This window comes from Brassica napus (assembly GCF_020379485.1).
Source record: "Brassica napus cultivar Da-Ae chromosome C4 unlocalized genomic scaffold, Da-Ae chrC04_Random_28, whole genome shotgun sequence".
Lineage (NCBI taxonomy): Eukaryota > Viridiplantae > Streptophyta > Magnoliopsida > Brassicales > Brassicaceae > Brassica > Brassica napus.
The window spans coordinates 1-9,970 of NW_026014250.1; the positions used below are offsets into that span (position 1 = coordinate 1).

At 35.0% G+C, this 9,970-nt stretch overlaps 1 long non-coding RNA gene across 1 annotated transcript; it reads left to right on the top strand.

Moving 5' to 3' along the window:
* The first annotated feature begins 4,769 nt into the window (after positions 1–4,769).
* Positions 4,770–6,597, top strand: LOC125594766. The gene is made up of 5 exons (XR_007329981.1): positions 4,770–5,184; positions 5,277–5,449; positions 5,560–5,831; positions 5,967–6,129; positions 6,225–6,597. It is a non-coding gene; the product is annotated as an uncharacterized LOC125594766 (long non-coding RNA).
* Positions 6,598–9,970: the final 3,373 nt, after the last annotated feature.

A 9,970-nucleotide genomic window follows, 5' to 3' on the forward strand; every position in this document is an offset into this window, starting at 1 on the left:
GCGACTCATCAGAGACTGGGTTGGATTACCAGTAAGACTTGTGGCCGAACGGAAATGAGGCCACAGAACAACGGGAAGCGGGAAGCGGTACTGCTCTCCAAGGTAAAATATTATCAACACCTGTTCTTGGTCTGCTTCAAGAAGATGAATGAGAAATGGCAGACTTACATTTTGAGCTCTGCTTAACGTTTTACAGCCAGCTTACAACATAGGAGGTCGCATGGTAAGCATAGAAGCGATACAAAGTTATATTCTTCGTATCAGGATGCCTCGTCCGGCCAAGTAAGGCTCATCACTTATCGAGTTATCTCAGAGCTACAGATTGTCAGTGACACTGCTCTTAAGTTTTCTTGCTTCCTGTTTGTAGTGGCTGAAGTTATTACTAATTCCAAGAAAGTTCAGAACCGGAGATGAACATCAAGAATATTCCCTCGACCACTCCGAGCCTCTCTTATACTTTGCTCTTTGTTCAGGCAACCATTCTGATCCAGCGGTGAGTAGAGAAGGCTTACACATTGGCTGTCTTGTTTGAAGTGTTAGAGGGTCTTGAATGTGTGTTTTCTTTGCTGTAGATTCGTGTTATACTCCCAGGGAATCTACCAAGAGCTAGAAAACTGCGAAAGAGGAGTACGTTCGTGCAACGTTCGGGGTAAGAAAGACCAGAAGCTAGTCTTACCAAGATCATCGAGTCTTTTAGCAAGACTCGGGGTTGAGTCAAGCGGCATTGATGGAGATGATTCAAGAATGTCTCCCAGAGACAATGAAGAAAAGAGTAAAGAAACTTTACTCAGGGAGATCAAGAAAGAGCATTGTTGAGTGGATGCCACATAGTTTCGTGTTTAGATATTTGATAGCCAGAGAACTTGTTAGATGAATCTGTTTCTTTTGTAATGTTATTGGTGAAGTGTATAGGATGAGGATGATTTAATGTGTAGAGTGTAGAAATAGAGAGGGAAAACTGCATGCCGTTTTCCGGGACGATGTTTTGGCTTTGTTGTCTTTGGTACGGTGTACATACTAAATCAATCCCCTTATATTTTTTTTTATGAACCTGAGGCTTGAGTGACTTCCTTTCATATACAAATATCTCATTCTCTTCTTCGTATTTAGCACGTGAAAATCATTATAGCTAAGGTTTAAAAAATACTTCTCCGATTTATATCCTTCATATTTGATATTTATATACAATCTTTTTAATATTAAGTAGATAAAATAACGGATTAATTGAACCTTTCACAAAGTGAAATGGTGTAGGCTATATTATAGATTGAAAATTGATATTCCAATAAGAAGGAACAAGTCTAGATTTGGATCTTTATTAACAAATTTTGTTTGTGCTGATTGCTTCCTTCATTATTTATTATTTACCTTGTTACAATAAGCACATAGATTAGAACAAAATATTTTTTTTTTAAATAAGAACATCATTGAGTTAAAAGTTAAAATAAAAACATTATTATTCTTTCCTGAACGCATTACAAACTATGTAATACAAAGAGGGGAGAAAACTCTCTCTACATTGTAGTTCTCTAACCTCTCTCTACTCTTCTAGGTCAGCCGTCGTCGTCTCTCCTCCCGTTTCCGGCGGTCGCCGCCTCTCTTATGTGACCGCCGGGCCGTTCGTTTTTCTTGCTTTTCTCCGTCTCCCCTCTCCGTCGGTCCTCGACGGTCTACGGCTGCTGAGGTCCGTCAAAGCTCTCATCTGGTATAGATCTGGAGCCTTCCCGCCTCCGAAGTCAGGTTGTGGAGCGTCGCTGCGTTTGAGGACGGCGTCAGCACCTCCTCGACTCGGGTTTTTCGGCTAGGGTGAGGCTCTATCCAGAATCTGGTTTTCCGCTTGTTGAGCCTCGATTGAGTGGTGTCTGTAGCGGTCCTGTGAATCCCGATCTGTACTTGGTGTGCTCCTCCGTTGGTTGCGCGGTGGTGGAGTCCGGCGGGTCAGTGGCTTGTTGGGCTTGAGTACTCGTGCGTCTCATGTCCCTGGTTTCCTCCTTCTACTTATGATCTCAAGTGGACGCGTGCGGGTCGTCGGTGTTGGTCTCCGACTCGGCTTCTCGGTGGCAGCACGTGGGCATGGCGCGCGTGTGGCGGCGCGTGGGAGCCTGTTCTTCTTTCTCGCTGTGACCTTTGCAGTGGCTCCGGTTATACCGGTGTGTGCTCCTAGCTGTGTCTGAGGTGCTGCTCGGCTTCTCACTCTCAAATAAGGTTTGTGGTCGGGTTCTTAACTCTTACTTTGGGTTTAGACCTTGATGGTGCGGCAGTGCGGCAGTTAGTCAATCGAGCTGCTCATTCTTCTGCTGCGTTTTTTTTCCGGAGGGTTAGTTTCTCGGCGGTCAATTTTCTCTATACGGGTTCTCGGTTCAAAGGGTGTATACGGTCACGGTGGGGCAGATTGGAGGCGGTAATCTTCAGGCTGTCCTTCCGAACGACGACATCGTCGTTAGGAGGTTCTCTCTCGTGCCGTCGGAGGTATTATCTGTCGGGTGTTTTGGTGTGCTTCATGTTTGGATTCTATGGGCGTTTCGAGTTTTGGTAGTGTTTTTCGGAAGCTGTAGGAGCCGTTGTTTCACAAGGTTTGAGGGCGCCTTTCTCTCCGGTAGCTCGCGGTGCCCGGTTCTCAACCTCGACTAGGCTCGGCTCTTTGGTCCAAGCCCGTCTCGCTGCTTAGCTGCCTTCTCCGCTTTGTTCGCCTTTGGTTTTAGGCTGTTTCCTTCCGTTTAGTTTGTTGTTTAGTTTAATTCAGTATTCCGCTACTAGTAATCTTGTAATTTCTGTCACAAATTTGAAAATTGGTATAATATTTAACATTTTACCAAAAAAAAAACTATGTAATACAAATGGTCATAAAACATAAATTTTAATAAATTTGACACCAACATAAACTATTTTTTTTTCAAAACATCAAATAATAAAAGATCAAGTGCAATATTATTTTGTTTATATATACTTTCATAGCTCAATCACCCAACGAAAGTGTTAAATAACAATCGATCATTTAAATAAAAATATTGAAAAGCCAAAAATCTGAACTGAAAGTGAACTAATGCCATACTGAACAGTATAAAAGTTAAAATATTATTTATTCACTCCCTGTGAATCTAATGCACATTTGAAATTATTCACCATTTTTATTTATCATACTATGAATTATAAACAAACCCAAAAGCTTTTTTAGTTCTGGGATATTATATGCAAACTTTCAATAAAAACTTTGGTGGATAGCTTGGTGAACGTACACACTTTTTCTTTTTATCTTTAATTTTCTGGTAAAATTCTCTTGCTTTTTCTTTTCTTTGTTTTCATGTTGTTTGGGTTTATTTATGTAATAATACACTTTTCTCTTCAAATAAAACACTTTAAACTGCTCCATATATAAAAAAGTATCTATGCTACTCCTTCAGTTACAGTGTGATAATTTAATAGCTGTACTCTATACATTTATATAATTAACTATTTTATGCTAAAGAACAAAAGATCATTGAGTATTTTAGTTTTGTGTTTGACCAAAATTTAAGGAAGATTTTTTTGAAGTCATTTTTGGTTGGTAGACGTTGACATAACTAGAAGCCTACACTTGATTTAATTTTTGGTCAATCTTTTAAATTTTTAATCAAACACAAAACTAACACAACTTTATAGTGTAGACTTATGGTGATTTTTACCAAAAATATATTAAAGTTTAGGTAATACAAAATTAACCTCTCGTAGACTTATAGTTAAGTTGATGTATACGCAGATGAAGTCTATTGAAAAAAATCAAAAATATTGTCAACTGCAAAAACTACTTCTTATATGTAGACTTTTTATTTGTTTTCTTAAAGGTAACGTATAGACTTCTCGTAAATTCTCGTGAAATATATGGTGTAAAAATTTAATTTAATCAATGCAAAAACTAACATGTGTTTTGACTGACAGACTGCTGAGTAAGTTTGCACCTAATTGTGGTCATACAAGTAAGTTTGGTGTCATTATACAGATCTGAACAGTGACGAAAACCAAGTGATTAATATTTTCCGGAGCAAGTTCGTTTCCAGACTTTTCTACCTTCCAAACTTCGAATATCACCGTAATGTTCTTAAAATGAAGTTAACGAGAATATTTTAGATGAAAAGAGAAAGAAAATGACACGAAATGAAGTTTAGTTGATTAGAATGAGGAAAGAAGAAACACATATTCGATATTTGAGCTTTTAAAGCTCCATGTTAGTTGTGTATAGTGGTTGAAGAAATTTATAATAATGAAGGTTACGAGGGTATTTTAGGTATTTTATTTTTTTAAAATTTTTTGAAAATAAAAGAAGTATACTATAGTGACATTTTTGTAAATATTTGGAATAATTAAGTATTATGTTGGAACTTTTTGGCAAAATATTATTGACAAAAAGACATGATTATATTTGTATTTGAACTCAATTTTAGGTCATTTTAGCAAAACCTTCTTAAGATAATATTTAAGTTTTAAGCAAAAAGGAAAAACAAAACTACATTATTGTTCTATTTTCCGTTAACGTCGTTTTGGCCGAAAAGGAAAGAATGCGATAAAGACAAATCCAATTAAAGTTCGTAACTTTCAGACAGCCAGTGCCGTGCAACAACAACAACTTGAGAGTTAAGATGAGTCACCAAGTTCAGAATGGATTCGAGTTGCCACTTGCCAGTGGTGCTAAATAAAAGCACGTTTGTAACTAACTTAACATTTTACCAAATAAAAAACTAATGTCCAAACGATATTTCAAAATTTATTTTTCCGTTGCAAATACAGAGGCAACAAATTCTCATCCATATGTGAGCAATCCTAAAGCATATCTCAACCCTAACCAAGTCTTTAAATATCTCTCACTAGTCACTGCAATGTACACTCCATCCACAGAAAAAATATGAAGAATCACTACAGAACCACCATCTCTATCTCTCTTGCGTATCTCTTTCTTTGTCTCTTTATCACATATGTGTCTTCACAATCCTTGATACGACAAATCACGATGACGTCAATACAAATCTAAAAGAAGAAGAGCCTTACGTACAAAAACATCAAGAGATCTCATCGCGTCATTATAATTCTCTCATTCAAAGACGGTAACGGGTATGAGAAATCGTCGTCCATCGACTTACTCTTACAAGATTGAGACAAACGTCGTAGACAAATTTGAAACTCGCCCTTTCACACGGTTGGTGGATACAATTGGTAAGTGAGAGTAATTTTGATATTTTATTAGCCTCTAATCAAATCTTATATATATAATAATACTAAAATTTTCATTGAATGGATCATCACAGGATTCTCCATGTGTACCTTAATGGGAACACAAAGGATGGTGGTGCAGGTTACGTTTCGCTTTACGTAGAAATAGACAAGTCAGGTTTCGTCGATTCTGCACATCAAGAGGTTTACGCGGATCTCAGGTTTTACATCTTTAACAGGAACGAGAGGAAGTACTTTACCATCCAAGGTTTTTGTGCTAATTTTCTTTAAAATGCAAAAAAGATTATCAACTTTGAAACATCAAACTTTAATATATAACAGTAACATATCTATATATATTTATTGTGTTCATTGTAGATACGGATGTATGGCGATTCGATGCTTTCAACACGATGTGGGGATTCTCTAAGGTCCTCCCCGTTGATACATTCAAAGACCCGAAAATGGTTACCTGTACAATGGAGAACACTGTGAGTTGGTGTTGATGTGATCGTTCCTATTCCCTTTGAAGAATCAGAAACTTTCTCTATCAGTAGTAGTTCTGATAAATACACCTGGACGATTCAGAACTTCTCCACGTTGTTCAAAGATGTTTACTCACCTGTGATCTCTCTTGGAGGAAAAAAATGGTGAGTCCACATCATTTTTGTGTCACCACTATTCATAATTGACCTCGTGCATATTATTAAAAACAAAAGTTAAGTTATTGTTTTATATGCTTAACAGTTGTGGTAGTAACAAAATTTATCCCATATGATGATCAGGATATTGTTAGTGGCTCCAGATGGTTCTGGCTCCGGAAGAGGAAAATACGTTTCAATGTTTCTTCAACTTTATACAATCAAAGAAGAGCATATGAGTACATTTATGTTCGAACCATGTTTCGAGTTCTTAACCAACAAAAACTCAGTAACCGCGAAGGGGAACGTAAGCGGAATATATATATCCTTCGTTATGAACACATATTTACAATATGACTAATGATTGCTTTCTTGTAATCTTCCGGATTCTTTTTTTGACAGTCAGGAATTGGTATGGAAGAACCTATATTTGGGGTATCGTGGACCTTATCTCTTTCGACGATCTCAGAGATTCATCAAAGGGTTTCCTTGTGGATGACACGTTGATGGTTGAAGTCCAATTGGAGGCTATTTCTACTACCAAGTACTTCCCTAGTTAACTAAATGAACATTCAGCTCTATCTTGGCGTTAATACGAATCATTTTGTGTTTTTTCTTTTCGGGTATTATCAACCACACAATTTAATAAGAATCCATGTCAAACCAAGAAAAAAAATATTCATAAAAGTATGTAATGTTTTGTTGAATGAATTTTGTAATGTTTTTACTTTAAGCTTTTCATGTCAATGATAAAACTCTTTTATATTGTGTTTAATGTTTTGTTTTAGAATTTTGTATATCAAACATAGAACATGTCATTTAATTCACGGGTGAATATGTAGTTTCCATTGACTCGAGAGGAAAAATAATAAGATAACATAAAAATCAAGTGTTGATCATGTAGAACAATCTCCAACGTATTGCTCTATGATAACAATCTCCAAAATCCAAATATAGAGTAAAATATATAAATATGCTATTTTCTATAAATAGAAGAAAAAATAACAAGGAATTTTTTTTTTCTATTTTAGAAAAAAAATAGAGATGGGTTTTATTTCTAAATGTTGTCATAAATCCAGAGGTGGTTAAGCTTTTCGAAAAGACATACAGCCTGATAATTCGAACGACCACATAAACATCAGACCAAAAAGACAGGAATTTAACATAGAACAATTGAAGAAGATATATGTGTATGTGATTCCTTTTTTTTGTCTTCCAAACATCGCTTACATCTCATAGAATGAAGATTCTCTCTGGACACTTGAAAGTTTAACTAAAACACAGTGAAATTTGTAAACATACAGTTTTACTAGAAATCAGTTCAACAAATTTTACTTGTTTAATCAGAATAATTAGACATTACTTTTGTACCTAGACACTGACTAATCATTAATCTACCTAGCACAACAACAGCTGTGAATACAGCTTCCATTCCTCGTATATATTCTTTTCTTTTCTTTATCTTTCGGATTCTCCATGTTTGGTAACTTATTTTTTGATTGACATGTTTGGTAACTTAGTATTTCTTCAAACTCATCTTGCTGCGCACTTGCCAGTTCTGCACGTAAGCATACACTTCAGTGTTATAGTCCTTTATTGAACTTAAAATCACCTCCTTTTTTGTCTGAATGTGACATCTCAAGTAACCTGCACCCATAACATACCAATAGCAGAGAGTATGCAACCAATTTAGCTAATCCCACATAATCAACAGCTTCACTAGAGGAAGTAAGCTTTGGATACAAAGTTCAAATTAATAACTTCATGGGCTAACGACCCCTGGTTTGAATTCTGCTTTTAAAACCTCCATGCTTAACGATTTTGTTTATTTGGTTATTTAGAGATAAAATGCAGACTTTGTCAATTTTTAAGACTTTTCTTCTTTCTTTTTTTTCTGTCTTTGGGTTATCAAATTCTACAACTTGGGCATCTAGAATTTGCCAGATTCATAATCATAGTAATTTCGCTGCTAGATGGGTCAAATTTTGGGTCTTTGTTGAAGAATTACAGGTTTAGGACTAAAAGATGGAAGCTTGGTGTATTTATAGAATGTGGTTTGGATTCTGTTTTATGTTTATCTTTTCTGGGGCTTAACTGTTTTTGATTACTTTATTTATAGCTGGACTTTTATAGTATGACTTACGGTGTTGCCAACAAGTTTTTTTTTTCTGTAGCCGTAGAGGTCTCTAAGTATCTATGATGGTACTCTATAATTTACTCTATATTTCACTCTAAAATATAATAACTTTATTATATAGTTGGATTTGTTTCGATGACTTACTCTATAATAGAATTACTCTATAGAATAAATTATCGGAGCAAATCTAATTCTATAATAGAATTATTATATTTTAGAGTGAAATAGAGAAAAAATTATAGATTACCATTGGAGATCTTCTTCCGGAGAGTAGAGTGAGTTACTTAAAATAAACAAATACGGATCCACTCCACTTTTGAACATCGTACTGTTTATTAACACCTCTCGCAATTGTAAGCCTCGCACGCAGGTTATGGACTGTGAAGTTTTCTTGTTTCCTATTTGTAGTGGCTGAAGTTATTACTAATTCCAAGAAAATTCAGAACGGGAGATGAGCATCAAGAATATTCCCTCGACCACTCCGAGCGTCTCTTATACTTTACCCTTTGTTCAGGCAACCATTCTGATCGGGCCGTAAGTAGAGAAGGCTTAAGCTTATCTTCTTTGAAACATTAGAGATCTTGAATGTGCTTTCTTTGGCTGTAGGTTCGTGTTTATACCCCCAACTCCCAAGGGAATCTACCAGAAGCTAGTCTTACCAAAAACCATTGAGTCTTAATTTTAGCAAAGATTCAGGTTTGAGTCAAGTGGCATTGATGGAGATGATTCAAGAATGTCTTCCAGAGACAATGAAGAAATTAACAAAGAAACTTAACTCAGGGAGGTCCAGAAAGAGCACTGCTGAATGAACACCACATAGTTTTGTGTTTCGGTATTTGATAGCCAGAGAACTTGCTAGATGAGCCTGTTTCTTTTGTAATGGTTATTGGTGAAGTTAGGCATGTTGAATATGGTAAACCGAACCGTACTAAATCAAACCAAAATAGACAATATGGTTTGGTTTTAGTAATGGATATGATTTTATAAAAACCGTAGGATTTGGATTTAGTTCGGCATATAACCCATTAAACCGAAAAAACCGAACAAAACAATCAAAAGTAAAAACATATAAATATATAAATATATATTTATATATTATAACAGCACATAAAAATCTATTGGTTATATAAGTTATTTTTGTTAATAACTAATACCATATAATTACCATATTTTCCCACTAGTAAAGAAGCTTTAATTTGAAAAACACTTAACTATTTTTAAATAACAACTAATCGCAACCGAAGACTTTTATTCTCTTAATCTTCTTCTTTTACTTTTTTTTTTTGCTTTTTCGTTATTGACTAAATTGAAGTGGGGGTATAACTTTGATGGATACCAACTAGTGGAAATTATTCACAACTTTTTCATATCTATAGACGAACAAAGTTTTGTATTCAATCGGAGGAAACATGACTTTGATGAACACTAAGTATACGAGAGTGTAAAACTTTTTCTTTCATGTTTGTGTTTTGTTTTTCATTTTTTATTTTCAAAATTTTGAGTTTTGATTTTGGTTATAGATTGATTATTTTATTTAATGGTAGAAACATTTTTATTTATTTTTTATTTGTTTTAAATAGTAAACCTCTAAAACAAAAGAAACTCTCAAAAGTCAAATAATAAAAGAAAAATGCAGTATTGTTTTGTTTTATATCAATAACTCTGATAAATTCAACCACCCAACAATTAGGTGTTAAATAAAAATCAATGATTTATAATAATATCGAAAAGCCAAAAAATCTGAACTGAAAGTGAACTAATGTCATACTGAACACCATCAAAAATTAAATTATATTTTAGTCACTCCCCATAAATCTAATGCACATTTGAAATTGTTCATCATTCTTATCATACTATAAAGCATACACAAACTCAACAGCCCTTTTAGTTGTGGGATATTGTATGCAAACTTTCAATAAAACACTACAAGAAAACACAAGCTTAACGAGGAAATTTAACGAGGAAAAACAATCCTCGTAAATTACGTCGATTTTACGAGGAACTTACGTGG